Consider the following 18094-nt stretch of genomic DNA (forward strand, 5'->3'; position numbering starts at 1 on the left):
GTTTGCATGGGCTTGCACTTCCCCATGTGGAATCTCTTGAGTATCTCGTTGGCATACTTTCCCTGAGACACAAACAACTCCCCATCCTTCTGCCACACTTCCATGCCAAGTAATGCATGAGACCCATGTCTTTCATCTCGAATTCTCTTGCAAGGTATCATCACCAATCAATATGAGATCATCAACATAAAGTACAATGATCAACATCTTACCTTTCACCATGATGTGTTATAGGTTCACATCTGCTTCACTCTTTGTGAAGCCCAACCCGGTGAAGTAGTTGTCTATCCTAGTGTACCAAGAATGAGGTTCTTGCTTCAGCCCTTACAATGCTCTCTTGAGTCATCACACATGCGACTCACGATTGAAGGTCTCAAAACCTTCCGGCTACTCTATGTACACCTCTTCCTCAATTTGGCCATTGAGGAATGTAGTATTCACATCCATCTAATGGATCTTCCAATCCATCTGTGCTGGTAGTGCCAACATAGATCTGTTAGATGAGTACCTTGCGACAAGAGCAAAAGTATCATCATAGTCAATCCCCTTGACCTGTGAAAAGCCACAGGAAAAAAATCTTGCCTTATGCTTCTCCACACTGCCATCAGCAGCTTGCTTTACCTTGTAAATCCAACGAGAACTCACAACTGACTTATTCTCTGGTCTCGGAACCACGTCCCAAACACTGTTATGAAATATGGAGTCATACTCCTCCACCATAGCATCAACCCAAATCGGCTGCTGCACTGCTTCCTCGAAGGAAGATGGCTCGGTCTCAACACATTCCCCAGTAAGGGCCATGTATCCAGTGTACCTCTTAGGTGACCTCCTCTATCTTGAGAATATGTTTCTCCCACATTCGCTCTCGCATCCTTCAACAATCTATCAGCTTCTCTTGTGTGCTTCCGTCCATCTCTATAAGACTTTGCTTGCGTGGATGTCTCCACTCCTGGAACCTCTACATGTGGCTGCTTTGCATCAATCTGAGGCTCCTCCTCCTTAGGAACCAACAATTCCTCCATAGCCTGTAGTTGGAGCTCCTTCTCAAGGGAAACTCGCATGGCCTTCTTCTCATCAAACTTGAGATCTTTGTGAACCACTATCCTCCGACTGGCAGGTAAGTACACTCGATAGTTGTGAGGTGTATCAATGTACCCCACAAATATCCCCAACTCTGTTGTAGGCTCAATCTTCTTTTGTGCATCCTTTGTCACATGGCAATATGTCGATGAGAAAAAGATCCTAAAGTGACCCACATTTGGTCTCTTACCGAAGAAAGCTTCCTCTGGTGTCTTCATCCCAAGCATGCGATGTGGGCTTCTATTCTGAAAATAGACCATTGTGTTGCATGCCTCAACCCACAAGTGAAGTGGTAGGCCTTGGTCATGCAACATTGCCCGTGTTGCCCCTACAATAGTTCTATTCTTCCTCTCGGCCACCCCATTCTATTGTGGGTTATGAGGTGCCATCAACTCTATTTTAATTCCTTCCGCTACATAGAAGTCATTAAACTCTTGAGAGACATATTCTCCTCCGTTTTTGCTTCTCAAGGCCTTTATCTTCTTCCCTGACCCTTTCTCGACCAAAGCTTTGAACTCACAAAACCTTGTGAAGGTTTGGTCCTTCTTCTACATGAAATGAATCCATCATTTACGAGAATAATCATCAATAAAAATCACATAATACCTTTGCTTCGTTGTGGATGCCATCGAGAATGGTCCACACACATCAGTATGAACTTGCTCTAATATAGCCCTTGCTCGATTGTCTCGATCATGAAAGGAATACTTGGTGTAATTTCCCAAGGTACAACCTTTACATGTGTAAAATTGCTCAAGTTTACCTTTGGGAAGTCCTGTAGATATCTGTTGCATTACCTTTAAAGCCCCATGATGCAAATGGACCAACCGCCTGTGCCACAACTCGCCAAAGTCTTGGCTTTGCACCAATTCTGCTTTCGTACTCAATGCTGCACAATCATCTACCTCTAGTTTATAGAGATTCTTCACCAAAATCCCAATCCTCTTGGTCTGACCCATGGCTATGTGTCTTAGGAATGCCTTTCCTTTACTAAAGACAACATTGTAGCCTTTGTCCTCCAAAATCACAACCGATACCAAGTTCTTCTTCAGTCCAGGCACATATATCACATATGTCAAGGTGATAGGAGGTCCAAGCTCCCTCTGAAAAGCAACCGTGCCCACTCCTGAAACACTATACCTTCCATCGTCACCCATCTCTATGCGCATCTTGAGGTATTTCTCCTAGACCAAGGTACTGAATAAATTTTTATCACCAATCATGTGGAATGAGGCTCCACTGTCAAGAAACCAAACACAACCCATCATTGATGACACCATGCATGCGATGAGGGTGAAGTCCATTTCAAACTGAGAGGCTAATGCTTCACCTTCTGATCCTTCCGAGGATTCCTTCTTGGACTTCTTTAATGGGAAATTAGTCACATAATGTCCCATCTCGTGACAATTAAAGCATCTCACTTTAGACTTGTCACCCTTCTTCCCTCCATGAGAAGAATTTGATTTGGAATGGGAAGCCTTCCCCTTCCCTTTCCTTGCCTTACTTGCTAAGGCCAGATTTTCTTCATCATGATTCTTGTATGAAGAACCATCTCGTGTGCTCCTCCTAATCTCCTCTTTCATAAGATCTAAACACAGTCATTCCCAATCCGATAATTTCTCCCTTCCATTCATAGAGTCCTGGTAGCTATTCCAACTCTTTGGAAGGCCAAGGAGAGCAAGGCTCACCATATCATCGTTGACAGTAGTTATTCCCACATTGCCAAGCTCATCTCTACAGGTGGTGAGCTTGTTCAGATATGTGGAAATAGCATCGCCCTTCTCCATCTTGATTCTTCGAAGCTTATCCTTGAGCACCAATTTCTCTAGTCATTATTGTTCTGGTAGAGGTCCTTCAATGTATTCCACACTGAAAATGGAGTATCCTTTCCATGGAGACTCGAGACAATATGGTCTCGAAATCCCTCAGGGATGATCTGTCTCGCCTTCGCCACACACTTCTTCCACTCAGCCAACTCTTATGCATTAGTTGAAGTTGGCTTTGGGATTTATTGATCAATGAAATCCTTCAAGCCATTGTCTTCTAATACAACCTCCATTCTATCTTTCCATACTATGTAATTCGAGCTACCTTCCAAGGCATACTCGAGTCTCAGGCCATAAAATTCCATTAGCCAACCTTGAATTATGATATGAGTTCGATTTGCACCTGCAACCCCGAACTTCAAACTTCGAATTCTCTTCTCAGTATACTGTTCACAGCTTCGATCATGTAGAGATTCTCTCTACAAATCTAGCTCTGTAGAAAATCTGTTGTAGGTTAACCTGGTAATGCAATATAAATCAAAGCAGAATACTATAACCTACTTCTACTATCAAATTTTGCGAAAGCTTAAATATCAAGTTGAAAACATATAACCGAAAGAAGAAGAATCAATGCACAATACACATGAGAATACTTTGGCGAAAGCCTTAGCTAAAAACCCCACTATTTGTATTATCATACAAGGTGGAAATACATAGGAATTATACAAAGCCTCAGCTCTCATGGCTAGCTAGCTCTTAGTACAATCCTCACAGATGCACACAGGAAAACTTGGCATCTCACAAGCCTTCCTCTCTTCCCCCCAAGATCCTATTTCCTTGCACTATTCCTAGTGGATGATTCTAACCTCACGAAGTGGAACACTACTCTCACACATTGTCAAAATTGCACAATCCTCAAGGAATTGTTCCTCTCTTCATGCATGAGTTTTCTTTGTAAGAAAACACATGCAACTGATAGTACAATGTTCTTGTTTTTAATCTCAACTGGGTCTTTCTCAGAATAGACATGCATGAGTTACTGATGAGGGAATATTCAGTTATTTGGAGTACACTAGTTGAGTGCATGCATGCATCAACTGATTGATAACTCACAATTAGTTCCTCAAACAGCTTGGAACTAATTTAACTGGACTTAACTCAGTAAACTGAGTTAACTAATTACAACTCAAATATAATTCAACCTTATCTCCTTAATTTAAGGGATAATTGTTGCATGACTTCAGAAAGAATTCTATCTTGAATTTCTCCAACTAATTAATTCAAAATGAATTAATTAATTATTTCCAAGTAGCTGGTAAGACTAAATTTGATTTTAATTCACAATTTTAATTCAAGGAAAAATTAAAATTCGAATATTCTTGTTGCCACATTTCAACACATTATTGTTACCTTGCCCATTGACATTTCTGTCCAACCTGAGATTGTGAAAATATTTCAACTAGAATTATCTTTTCCTCGCAATGAGATTAATATATTCTTGCCTTCTTTCATGGGATTTTCTCGCCGAGTTTCTACCATTCGTATATTATCGCAATGGGGCATTCATCCTATGACTCGTAACCCTCACTCGCTAGGGGGGAATGCAGGCATTGTCATTTATGTATTTCATTCTACTATTTGGCTAAGTCAATGTTTACAAGTCATGCCAATAGTGAAACTCTGGTTTTACTCTCTGTTGATCGATTACTCGAGTCCGAAAATGGGTTCCATCTGAATTTTTTTATGTTTTTTTTGTGTAAATACTTTTGTACATTAGTGTGCAGTGTGCTTTCACTGTGTTAGTTTTCTTTTCCAAACCATTTTCCTCTACTTACCTCATGCTCTACTTTTTTTACAGATGTCATCCAATCGTTACATCAGTTTTGCTGATGGTGCTTGTTGTAGTACACAGAATCTATCTTCTGTTGCATGGGCAATCTATGACCCTAATGGTAAGTTAATGAATTTACAAGGTATATGTTTAGGTCTACGACTAATAACATTGCCGAATATAGTGCAGTCATCAAGCTTTTGTCAGAAGCTATTGCTCTTGGCATTAGAGAGTTAATAATAAAAGTTGATTCACAACTCATTGTACTACAAATTAGTGGAAAATAATTAGTTAGAAACCGTCAAATTTTGAGAATGTATTTGTGATTCCATCTCTTGGAACGAAACTTTTATTTTATTACTTATAATCACATTCTGAGACACATGAACACATTAACAAATGAATTGGTTAACTATGTGTTATAAGCATCACATAATAGACATGGTGAACATAAAAACATGTATATATATAGAGTGTTAGCAAAAGATTTTGCTACATCAAAATGAAAAAATATGTGTTCTAAGACACATGGCATCATAAGCCTACATTAATGAAGAAGGTAAACTAGAGTTGGCTATTCGCCCACATGGTGCTCATGATAATGTGAAATAGCCCTGATAACTCAGCCCAATAGCCAATGCAGTCTGGAGGAAACCCCTACAGTGTGTCTTTGGTACCACAATGGAACCTCATCTATCGAGGCGTACTCTAGAATGCCCCTGGTTAAAGCTTCTAGGTTATGATCTACCTCGACAATCGGATCTGCTCCCTCCTCATAAGGAGCCTCCTCAATTTGGCGTGTCAATCATATGGCTATCATAGAAACTCCTGGAGGTCTCTCTGGTCCCACATCTGCAAATCATCATAAGTTAAATCTTAGTACACATACAAAAAAAAAAACAAAAACTTTGAAAAAATAGAAAAATAGGTTTTACCTTCATCATTCCACTGTGCGCATGGTGGAAGTGGAAGACCTGGATCTCCTCAGAAATCCATGCTTGCATATGCCCAATTGTCAACCATGATTAGCTACTGACACAACAGTCCAAAAAATGTTGGAGGGAATGAAATTTGTTGGCTACCTCCATGACAAGGCATCAAATCACCCCATATGAGTAATCCATGGATCTCTGGGCGCTGGTGCATCCACTTCTATCCACTGCTAACGAAACAATGACAGACATTCCAGGAAGAACGTCACCAAAATGGATCTGAAACCGAATTGTTTCAGACTTCCTGAGTTGCACTTCATAAGTTGGTGCTTCATGCAGAAAAACAAACCCTCACTACAATTTAAGACCGTGGGATTTAGACACTCGATTGCATACTGGAAATGAGATTTTGTTTCTTCATGCAATGCATGAGCCCCAACTATTCGAGCCATAATATGCAAGATTTTTTTTAGTGGGAGATTTGTGATGATATTTATATAGACTATATTCTCACTTTGGGTCTTTTCTGTCCTTCGACAATGCCTTGCAATCAACATATCCATGCTCTCTCCTCCAGGGTGAGAACTAGAAAATTTGATCCATTGTCCCTTTCAAGACAAGCCAGTAATGAAATAAATGTTTGCGACATCTATTTCGAGTTCTTGGTCCCTGATCATGAATAGTTGGCGATCCACATCCCACCAACTAATAAAATGTTGTAATAACTTGGGCTAGCATCTAATCCTACAAATCTTGAAGAACTTGAGAAACCCACATGCTCGTAGGGCATCAATACAATTTGGATCCTAATATGTTTGATGGTTTTTAGATTCATGTCCTCTTTATTTCCATTCAACCACCATTTTGGACTGATTATCCTGTGGAAAATCAATAAAACATCATTTCATGAGCTTCCATGGAGGAAAAAATCAAGAAAACTCACTCAACAAAGGGATTTCACAAAACAAATTACCTAGGTGCCAGCATGATTTTCACACGTTGCCAGCGTGATGGCCTAGTTGACCATAGGGTGATCAGCATGGGTCTGACAGGTAAAACCCATTCTGATTGCCCTCAACGTTAATTTTTTGCAAATCCTCTTTGCAACCTAATCTATGGATGAAAATGCATGAAATGAGAACCCAAATTAAGGGAAGTGACATATATCTTACCTGCACAAATCGCTCGATGAATGGTGTCTGGGATTGATCGTACTCGTTGCCTAAAAATCGAGGTAAAATGCTCTTAAATTTGAAAATTGGTGAAATGGTAAAAATGATTTACTTTTTGGGATTTTTATAAGTTTTAAGTAATATTTTTTTACCAAATTAGGGCATATTTCACTCATTTTTTCATATTTTTCCTGGAAATTGGTAATGCGTGTTTCCTTGTGCTGTGACAGGTCATGCATACTTAGTGACAATGATTTATTTTGATTGATTCAACAAGTTTTATTTTATCACTTTTTCAGACTCGTAAAAAATAAATGAAAAAACAACCCCCTGGAGTCATCTTTAAGCTCTTTTCTAACTCTCGAAAAATGAAAATATTGTCGATTACTTGTCGTTTCGAACTTGTTAAAGTAAATGAAATGATGTCTACTTAGTATAAGTTTAACCCTTTTCCAGATTGAGATAGACTATTGTACAAAAAAGGAATACCTTAGTCGAACATGGCTAAGAGGTTCTCTTGGATATTGTTTTCTACCTTTTTAGGTTCAAAGAGATGATTTACGAAAAGGGACCTTTGAATTTTTATTTTTGCTTATTTTTCAAACTCTCTAAACATGAAAAAGTTGTTGATTTTTCCCTCCATCGGACTCATAAAACATAAATGACGCAAGACTTTTCACCATGACAAGATCGAGTTTCTCCTTCCTAGGGCTCATAAAACTTACTAGGATGGATTCATCTAAAAGATGAACTTATATGGCAAGCGTATGCTATCCCCTTCAAGCTTGAAAAAAAAATAATTGGGTACTCACTAGAAATGGTGGGGGAAAAGTGAAAGTGATCATCTCTTATATTTTGTAAAGGAAACATATCGCTCTTGAACATGACACTCATCTGTTTCTCGTGTCGAGTTTGGGACATCCTCACTTAGTCACTTTCCTTCCTGGGTTTGGGAAATCCATTTTTCCTCTCATTTGATTATACCACTTCATCATCATGACCTTTGATCCTATGTTAAGTCAAATTTTGCCAAACTCTGAATTCGTGTCATTAATATTTTCAAGAGAAGTCTTATATGCAGTTCTTTACCATTTATACGTTGTCTGATTTTTTGCCACAGTCCTAAATAGTCCATTATTACTTGGGACATTTGTATCTACATTGCTTGCCTACTTATTACAATCAAACACATTACTTTATTGCCAAAAATAATAATCATAATAGATTGTACAAGTAATAATTTATAAATTATCTTCGTTGCTTTTATTTACCTCAGTGTCAAGTTGGGTGTCGGAAGGTTGTGTAGACCCCAAGCTTGTCCTACATTCAACCATGACTTGATACAATTCTTGAAAGCAAGCTTGAGGTCTTCATTCATGGGAACCTCTTTGAATTGTGACCCCTGTAATTATGCATGAGAACATGATTTTTTTCTTCTTCTATTATATTAAATTAAAATCATTAAGAATTTATAATTTGGATGCAATTTTTTTTATTTTTTTATTTTTATTTATATTTATTTTTTATTTTTTCATTTTTTTTTATTTTTTTATTTTTTTTTGTTATGCTTGCAATTTTTACGGCCAATTTTGAGTAATCACTTGAGCCAAGATGAATTTTCCCATGTTTAGCTATTCTGTCCATCGTGGCTTTGGATGTGTCTGGGAGGCTATATTGAAAAAAATATTTAGATGTTGCAATGATGATATAGAGTTATAATTAAATTATTAGAAGTGCCTCATACCTTCCTTGTCCTGGTGGTGTCTTCCCTAATTTTCGAAGCACCTTCTCAGCTGCATCTGCCACAAGGGATTTCTACTCCCTCTTTGGAACCACTGGAGGATGCTCATACTACATGTTCTTTTCCAAATAAACCCTATAATGTTGAGAAATGAGGTAGGGAAGAGTTTAATTCAAATTCTCTTACGTGATAACTACTTATGTTATGTCTTTACTTATTATCTTTGTTCATCATTATTATAATGTTCAATACATCAAACAAATATCAAAACAATAACATCAATGACACAATAGTTAGGCTTGAAGACAAGGCTAAAACCCCTCCTCTTGATGGCAAAACCCACACAAGTTATTCTTATAGAGATTCAAATTTATGAATACCAAGACCATGACCCTTGACCTATTTGGCCACTCCAAGACCAAGACATTGATCCTCTTCTTCGTCATTGTTGAGATCATCATCACTGCTGCAACACTGAGGCCATCACTATTGCACCACTGAGATCATTATTGTGCACCATTGTTGTACCTTCATCGAGATATTCACCATAACAACGAGATCTCTCTCTCTCTCTCTCTCTCTCTCTCTCTCTATATATATATATATATATATATATATATATATATATATATATCATAGTTGCACCTAGATTCACCAAGATCATGATTGTATCTATATCGTTACTATGATTACATCTACGCTGAGATAGAGTGTGTCACTATGGGATTACCGAGATCCTCCTTATCAAAAATATTCTGAGACTACAAGGAGACAATTCCAAGCCCTTTTTTGTGGTATCTGAGGTTGCTTCTATGATCACGGTATTGTGGGGTTGAGACTGTAATCACCGAGAATGTGAGCAGGCCGAGACTTCATCTTTGTGGTACCCATCCGAAAAACAAAAATATTCTTGTCTAAATTCTCTAGATTCTGTGGGGACCCTAACCGCATATAATTAATGGTTTTCCTCTACACTTGAGCCGACATGTGATGCTAAACGTGTGTGTCTCCATAGGTGAGCCGACAAGACTTCCTTTGATATTGTTTGGAGGCCGAATTCTTCAAGAGGGATTGTGCTTGTCTTTGGAGGGCTTCTAGAAATTTCTATAGAATTGTATACATTAAACATAGGGTTAAGAAGAGATCTTAATACATGAAATTAATTCTAGAGTCTAAATGACAAATCCTATTATTCTAAAATCACTTTCTCATGAAACCCATGAAGTAAGTTTATAATAATAATTTTTTTTCTCTTTATTACATCATTTGAATCAATCATAATTACATGTCATTATGAATACCTAACCTAGTTACACTTTCTTCAACACTCCCTCTTAACTAGGGACGTATTCATAATGGTACTTGGTCATTCTCAATCTAAATAATTTCTCATAAGAAGAATTGGATTGGTATCCAATCTGTATAGCATCATAGTCACCAACATTGTTTCCACAACAATGCATTGACTAAAAACTCTATATCTCATTAGATCAGAGCACAATGTTGGTGAGACCAATGACTATAGACACCTTCATCATTGTCTCTGAAGGTACATACCCACCCAGGTGTTCATGGAGTATGACCTTCTAGGAATATTATTATCTTGGGTTCTCAACCCTCAAAGAATATTGGTCCTATTGCATACTCTTATCTTGGATGACCTACACATCCTCAAAGAGCATCAGATGCCATATGGTTACCCAATCCTCCATTCTTTCTTCCCAATTGAAGACAAAAATGTTGTGTCTATCTATCCTTCTCAACTAGGGAAGATATGCTCATTCATGTAAAGGAATGTACCCAATCTCCTTCTGATCAGGGACTCGCCCAACCTCCCTCTTAATTAGGGACTTGTTAGATCTCCCTCTCAATTGGGGACTCTATTTTCATTGGAAACTTCTTTTTTGTGGGTCCTTCAGCTACTTGATCAATTTCCTTTCTTGATGTTATGGAATTCAGTCGAGATTCTTCCTTGTAGGGCATTATCCATTCATCACTTTCCTTCTTCATTCGTCATGTCATTCCTTTCTTCATGGAAAGTGGCCTTCTTGATACATATCCAGAATCTTCATCATATGGATATTTCTTCCTCATCATGTTTCTTTCAGGAATTTCCATCCACCACATGAATGTTCGTTATACTTGCACTTACAATTCTTGTTCCAGTAGCCCCTTCATGAATTCATCTAGATATTATTCAGGAAATCAAAACATAGCATTAAATAAAATAGTACCCTATGAGATGGCTCTTCATCATGACATCTTCCTGTAGGTATCAACATCCTGCATACATGTTGACACATCTCCCAAACACATCCATTGTTAAGGGTATCCATCTTTTTCAGACTCTCATCAAAGTCTTCATATCTTTTCGGGAGATTTCTTAGTCAAATATTCTTGGTCTTTTAGATGTTGATTGCCTTTATCATGGTTGCATATCTCATGATCTCTTCCTCTTACACATTCCATTCCCAAGAGCTTCCAATCAGAGTTTCTTAATCGTAATCAACCACCTGATACTTCATATGAGGACATATTATGTTGATTTCATCTAGTCTGACTTATGCCTTCCTGCATCCTTTCAGAGGAGGGGATCCTTTTCCCTTGATCATGCTTCTTAAGATAGAAGTAGTGATCCATATTACCTATAACCATACGATGTGAATTTAAACTATTAAATACAAGAATACATACCTCATTTTACCTTTAGGTCATCTAGGCTTCTTTCAGTAGCTTCCTTGATTGAAGTGTCTTCAAACCCTTTATCTGCTAAACATCTTATGTCATCATACCATCATCCATGAATTCCATAATTTGGGGTTTATGAAACACTTGCTTCCTCTCTAGATTAGTGAACCCTCTGATGAGGATTCCATCAGAGAATCTTGAGGATCTTGCATATCCCTATCTGGCAAATGTTTCCTTTTTGATTTGATGTAGGATGAGCCTTATTCTATATGACTTCATCCTTTCCTTCAATGTCCAATGAGGTTCCCAAGAGCTATATCCTTCATGTTTGACTACCATTCATTTTGTTCCTTCTGTCCTTCATGATTCCTATGGCGATGTCATGAGCTCTTGTTTCGAATGCTTCCATGATGCCACGATGAATTTTATTATTTATCATGTCCATATCTATAACAAAAGATTCAATAGCTTATGATAATCCCCTTTTTTGAGGGATACCATCTCAATCATAGTATAGATCTATTACTCCATATTTCCTTGGCCCTTTTCTTTAGCTTCCTCCTTTCTTTCCATAATCTTTCCATAGCATTGAATCTTAGCTATATTGTTCTGTCTTGTTTGAGGACCAAACTTCCCTTTCCTTTCTGCAAATGTTTGAGTCATTTAATCTTCAACACTTTTTCCCTCAAGTTTTCTTTTTCAATCTAGCATAGATAACACAAGTTGTTGAATGAGGTAAATTTTTGTTACCTTGCTTATCAATTAGTGCATTTAATAACAATGATGATTATCTTATCATTATCTCTACCAGATCTCCCAATTGATATCTTATGAAGATATCCCTTCATTCTTTGATATCTTCAATTTTGTGTAAATCGGGTCTAAGTGATATGACATTCTTTACTATATTTTCATAGAATATACCTTCTAGCATTTCATATATCTCTTTGATGTCTCCTCTGTTGCTACATAGGGATGATAGGACCTTTGATTGATTTCATAAGAATCCTATGAGTCCCTTGATCCTTTTTCATGCATTCAAACAATACTTGACCTTCAGGGACTTTTCCATAGATCTCAATGACTTCTTTTTTGGGGGCTATATCTATCCACCTTTCTGATGTAAGGAATTTTGATGACCCAACCAATTTATACATCTCCTTGCAAACACAAAGTATTTAACCAAACTTGATTATAGAATGAAAGATACTTACTTCACAAGTGAATATGAAATATCCACCTTGATTCTTCCTTGAATGATATTCTTTACTGGGTAAGGATGAGATCCTTGCTTGATTTGATTGATGAACTGATACTTCCTTGACACCACTGAAATCAGACTTTCTTTGAGGATATTTTTCTTCAAGATATTTTGACTCCTTTCATATCTAGTTCTTGTGATTATTGATATACTTGAGATGGCATTGTATTGCTATCACACAAGTAGACTATGGAACCTTGTAGCATTCTATAGAAGTTAGCAACATCATGTAGACTCTAAGCATCTCTTTATAGCACTGAGATTTGTCACTACTTGCCCAAGATAGAGGTTTTGTTATAGTAGATCATCATTGAGATACTTTTCTTGAGGAGGCCCGAGGATATTTGTCTTACTTACAACATTTCTCCAAATTGTGACTGAGGTAATCCGAGATTGGGATTAGATATGAGTCATCAAGCTGAGGAAGTTTGGTCACCATTGAAACTTCAGCATGAAGTATACTGAGAATGTGATAATGAGATACTGAACATTACAGTTTTCTGTGACTGCAATATAGTCCGAATTTTGTTCTTCTTATTAGTAGAATTCATCGAACTGTGGCACTGTGATTCGATTTTATCACTGACTTGAATATTCTTGTGGCATATCTATTAATTTTAGGTATGTTCTATGCTAGAGAAATTTATTTCAATTTTCATAGTTAGCTCATTATCTTTTCCAGATTAGCAATCACATCAACATTAAAGTAAACTGCAGATAGAACATAAATATAAATCGTAGAAATCAAGCCAAGACAAGAGGACACTAGATGTGGTGCTAGCCAGGGACAAACCAAACAATTTGGGGAAACCCTTGATCAATTCTTCTTTTATGTTCTTCAAAGTTCAGAAGAGAAAGAGAGAGAGAGAGAGAGATAGTACATTTACAATAGAAGTCAACACTTTGACATATCTAGATAAGAGCATAGATCATCTCTAAGAAGATGATACATGAGATTAGTTGAAGACATGCTGCTTCAACTGATTCTCCAAGGTGACTCCTTCACCTATCGTTGTGTTGCATTTCGTCATCATGCCGCACCTCACTGCGCTGCACCATGCTACACCCATCATCACTGTACTACATTATGTGACATTGTTGCACCATGTTGCCTTCCTGAGAGTTTTGGCTATTCCCTATAGTTCTGACAGTTCCGACTGTTCTCAGCAGTTCCTGCAGTTATGAAAGTTCCAACAGTTCCGGCTTTTTTGGCTTTTCTGGCAATTCCGGCTTTTCCGACAGTTCCAACATTTTTGGCTTTTTCGACAGTTCTGGCTTTTTCGGCTTTTCCGGCTTTTCTGACAGTTGCAGCTTTTTCGGATTTTTTGGCAGTTCCGAATTTTCCATCTTTTCTGACAGTTCTGGCTTTTCTGGCTTTTCTGACAATTCCGACTTTTTCGGCAGTTTCAGCTTTTTCGGTAGTTCTGGTTTTTCTGGCAATTCTGACTTTTTCGGCAGTTTCGACTTTTCCAACTTTTTTGGCAATTTCGGCTTTTCTAAATTTTCTAGCAGTTCTGGCTTTTCCGGCTTTTTTGGCAGTTTTGACTTTCTGGATCAGGGTAGCGTTATCCCTTAGGATCTCTCCTCCTACTAAAACCAAAGACAAGTAGAGAGAGGAAGAGATCCCAAGTGTGTGTTGAAATGACTTGAAGTCTCTATATTTATACTAAAACGTAGATGATGAATAGGCATGTCTATTGGGTTTTTGAGCCTACTCAAGTTGTTGGTTGGCTTGATAATAATTCCATAATCAAAATAAATTCATAACTCCATGAATACTTATTAGAATCAGATGATCTTTAGATCAATCCTACACCTCTCGATGAGGGGATCCAATAAAAATGTCAGCTACCATAAATAAGTTGACCCACATGGAGTTTGGCCCTATTTGCCAATTTTAGCACTCCCTCTCAACTAGGGAGAACTCCATCCACTGATCCATATGTCCGACTGTATTGTCTCTGCCATCAGTGCCCTGCACTGCTCTGCTCAGCTATGTTGTCTTTTCTTAGCTCTGCAATGCTCTGCTCAGCTCTCCTAAGCTTTGCTGGCTCTGCTCTGCTCAGCTATGTTGGCTCTGCTCTGCTCTGCTGGCTCTGCTATGCTTTGCTTAGCTCTGCTGAACCATGACGAAGAAGAATTAATTGAGAATGTCTCGTACCATTCTCCACTAACCTGAATTCAGTCTCAGAGTGCATACCACTAGTCTCAGACCAGTCTCAACTGACCCAAAGTCAGCTTCATAGTGGGTACCACTCCTACCACTGGTCTCAGACCAGTATCATTAGTCTTAGAGTGTGTACCACTGGTCCCAGACCAGTCTCAGCTGACCCGAAGTCAGCATCATAGTATGTACCACTCTCATTGGTCCTAGACCAGTCCTCCACTAACCTAAAGTCAATCTCAAAGTATGTACCACTGGTCCCAGACCAGTCTCAACCGACCTGAAGTCAGCGTCATAGTATGTTGTAGATCTGATCCAAAAGATATATGATAACAGAAATAAACCCAAGAATAAGAAACCCAGAAATAATATGAAATGCTTCTTTATTATCAAAACCCTTATGGTAGGGCAACACCATACATTCACTCCTTAAGGAAGGAGAACACTCCACAAGCCATATGCCTGTTCATACAAGAATACTTCTCTTCATCTTCCTTATCAACCCGTGTATGTTCAATTTGTTTTGCTGGGACTTGCAAATTTTTTTCCAAATTAACACTGATAAAATTATGTTTACAACTAGGATTGATAGAAACAATGATCTTCTCTTTCTGAATCAATCCATGCACCTGCAATAAGGAGACACCAGTAGAAGATAACCCCTTATGTGGCTCATTCTCCTTTTTTCTAGCACGAGACCATTTGTCTAAAAGGACTTTTTCAAATTCTGCATCTGAAAGTTTGATAAACTGATCGTAGTCAAGTGATAATTGAGTCTTAAACCGTGCTATAGTTTTCCAACATGTCCCATATTCAGCCTTTATTCTTTGTATGAATTCTTCAATAGTAGGACCATTATCTTTCCCTGTAAAACATAAATCCTTGCTAGAAGCCATGAAGGGTTTTGGCGAAAATTTGAAAATGTCACAGTTTCGTCAATATTGCTCAGAATCTCTATTATAACCTGTTTTTGGAAATGGAACAACCATTCTGTATCTACCCATGTGATAGAAATCCTGATTCAGAAACTGGAATTACAGATCTGCGCTGCTACTTTCCCGCCGTCACCCAAAATTTCTGAAAAAAGAGCTGATTTTAAATCAGTGATATCTCCCTCATCCGGACTCCGATTCGACTGATTTTTTTTTTGAAGTTGGGTATTTTTTTCCAAAGAATCCAGATCTGCAATTAGATTTTGCAGATCTTATACCAAGATGTCTAGATCTGCACCGCAAAGTCGCTGTCCTGAAAATTGTCTACAACCCCACTGATTTTTAGATCAGTGATATCTCCTTCATCCGGGCTCCGATTCAACTGATTTTTTTTTTGAAATCGGCTATTTTTGCACAAGGAATACAGATCTGCAATTAGATTCTGCAGATCTTACACCAAAACGTACAGATCTGATCTGCAAATTCGCCACCCAAAAAATCCCTGCAAAAATGAAAAAAAAAATGCTCCCACCGTTTGCCCAAGAAAGAGCTCTGATACCACTTGTTGTAGATCTAATCCAAAGATATATGATAATAGAAATAACCCAAGAATAACAAGATAGAAATAGATATAAATGCTTCTTTATTGATCAAACCCTTATGGTAGGGCAACACCATACATTCACTCCTTAAGGAAGGAGAACACTCCACAAGCCATATGCCTGTTCATACAATAATACTTCTCTTCCTCTTCATCTTCATATGTGGAGTCTCTAGCCTTTATATAGGCCTCATACATACAATACCATGTACCATTACCATGGTTTCCTTATACCATCAACTAATACCATGGGCCCCTTACATTATTATTAACTACTTGTGGTCCCTTACATGACATGGGTTAACCACCTTATTTATTACTATGGCCCATCCCATTATTACATTATTACCTTGGGTACCTCCCTTGGTACCCCATATTACCCCCCCTAGGTACATAACAATAAGTTCCCTTCATCTAGTAGAATGGTTTTAATGGAAATGTTGTGGAAACATGGGTACCATTCTTGTATCTGGCATAAAATTATTTTTTCCACCTTCATTACCATTCCTTCTTACACCCACCTTCATAGCTATTAGTTCACAATCCTCCATTGCTACCAGTGAGAGTAAGAAGTCTACCATAATGTTGATATGGCACACACTCTGAAAAAACCTTTTAAATTGGCTCATTGTACTGCAATTAACAGGATACTCCAAAGTGGGAAATTTTATTTTGTAATTTGAATAATGATAGACGAATAATACATTCACCATTACACTTGTGGAAAACTGAAAGGGGGACCCCTGTTTGAGAAGCTAGTCAAATATGACACAACAAGGAGCAAGGAGCAGTACAAATATTAGTGGTTTTTGTTTCTATTTATTTATTTATGTTTTAAATAATTTGACTATATAATTTAGTGTAAGATTGTAAATTTTAGATGTTTAATATGTTTTTTTAATGTATAAATAAATGAAGTGTTAAAAAAATTCCTTGACATTCCATAAAATTATATGTTTGAAATTAAATATTTTAGGAAATATTTTCCAAATTTAGAAGAAAATTAACGAAAAGAAAAAATAAAAGAAGAAAAATATAAAAATATCTAACAATAAGACTATTAATATAAAAATAATAAAGATATGAAAATCCACCTTTTTATATGCATTTTTTTAAAATTTATATATTTCATAGATATTAATGTAATGTTTATGGTATTATATATTTCATAGATATAGTGTAATGTTTATGGTATTATATGTTTCATAGATATAGTGTAATATTTATGGTATTTTGATGGGTAATTGACTTGGCTAATTGTCAGATATCTAACAAAAATTGAATGCTCTTTAGATATTCAACCAAGTTTCAATTGTCATCGGATATAAGACTAAAGTATCATCATATATGATAATATGGTATTATTTTTTCAAATACAAAAAATAAAGTACAATCTAACAATATTACGAAACTATCAGAGTATGGTGTTAGAGTTTATGCATGTATGTACTTTAAAATATTCATCAGCGTTAGATTTTTCGACGTCATATATATAAATATATATATATATATATATATATATATATATATATATATACCTTAAGTTCAATCACTGCATGATACATGTGCATCACTAGCTACAACTCCATATTCAACTCCACATATAGCTCTATGGGTTAAACTTTTGGCAATAATGTGGGTGCATGTGGATGCCTTTCTGAATGCCCCAATCTGGCATTTTGGTTAAGGGGTCATATCCATAGTTTATTGATCTTGAGTTCTTATTTAATTTAAGAATTCACATAAATGCTAATCGGATCTTGGTTCACTGGTGGGATGGACAGAGTATTAATGCAAAGGTGTAATTTGCATCATCTAACATATACTAAATATGCTTCACATATATGACGTGATATTCTAATATGTGCAACATCTAATGTTCGGACAATATCAAAATCCCCAAGGATTCAAAACAATTTTATAAGA

The sequence above is a fragment of the Pinus tabuliformis genome, chromosome 3_2 (genome assembly GCF_031772625.1).
Source record: "Pinus tabuliformis cultivar Carrire ecotype Pingquan chromosome 3_2, CPIR1, whole genome shotgun sequence".
In the NCBI taxonomy this organism is placed as follows: domain Eukaryota; kingdom Viridiplantae; phylum Streptophyta; class Pinopsida; order Pinales; family Pinaceae; genus Pinus; species Pinus tabuliformis.